The following is a 1,242-nucleotide window of genomic DNA, read 5'->3' as shown; positions in this document are numbered from 1 at the left end:
GCTCAGCATGGTCTCTCCCCAGGCAGAGCTAGTAAGCCAGCAACATGAACTGTATGGCTTTTATACCTTTATTGTATTTTCCTCCAGTTGCCTTCCTACCCTTAAAAAGTGACGAAGTTAGAATTCTTCAGGAATATATTTTAATGAATTCAGAGGACAGAAAATGCTGGATTGTTAGATGGGCTGTATTCTTTTTGGAAGATGGCCTGATATGTTCTTTGAGGTGAGCTGCAAGGAAGTCTGCAGCCCATTCTGCATCATCTCATGAAGGAGTTTCTACTCAAACATCATGGAGATGAAGAAAGCCACTCTCTCCAGCTCATTGTCAACCAGCCCAATATCCCATGTTATTAGGAGCTGACCAGCTAACACAGCACACAATTTACCATATTAGCACACACTTCATCACATCACTACTGACAACTAAAGATCACTACCAGATTCTGTGGATAAAGGGAAATGTTTTGTGGTTAAACAATGGAGGCAGACACTGAAACCATTTTTAAAGAGACCCTGACAGCATACAAGGCAGCAAGGAACCAGGAGTGGATTTATCATTAAGGATTGGGGATTAGGGGCTACAGTCATCAATACTTCTAACTATTCTACTGTGATCATATGAAATGTATGTCTGAAGGCTTACTCTGTGTTTACAATTTTTGGCTTTGCTTCAATTTTTAAGACCTTGAACAAAGTCTTGTGGTTTTCACTTTAATGCTGGTATACTCAGGGTTGTCTTTATGATAATGAATACTGGAGATAGTGCTGTGGAAAATTCTCTTGTTTACTGTGAAGATTTGTCGCTGTGATTGGTTTAATAAACAAGCTGACTGGCCAATAGCTGAATAGGATAAAGCTGGGTGGGAAAGCCAAACTGAGAATTATGGGATGAAAAAGGGTGGAGTCAGAGGAGTCTGGAACTAGATGAAGAACAAATTGGACATACAAAATGGGATAGAGGTAAAGGCTATGAGCCTCAGGGCAGTACATGGATTAATAGAAAAGGGTTAAGTTGTAAGACCTAGTTGGTAACAAGCCTGAGCTATTGGCTGAGCAGTTATAAATATTAAGTCTCTGTGTAGTAATTTGGAAGCAGCTGCCAGGAGGAGAGTGGGCTGTCAGGATAGGAAAGCTTCCAACTACAAGAGATAAGTAGGGGGAGGGAGAGAGAAAGACCAAAGTAGTAGATTATGTGTCTGTCTACTTTAAGAAGTCCAATGATATCCTGGAAGAAATGTCTCC

Source organism: Onychomys torridus, chromosome X (genome assembly GCF_903995425.1).
Source record: "Onychomys torridus chromosome X, mOncTor1.1, whole genome shotgun sequence".
NCBI classification, from domain to species: Eukaryota; Metazoa; Chordata; class Mammalia; order Rodentia; family Cricetidae; genus Onychomys; species Onychomys torridus.
The sequence above is the reverse complement of the archived record's forward strand: the minus strand, read 5'-3'. Positions refer to the sequence as shown.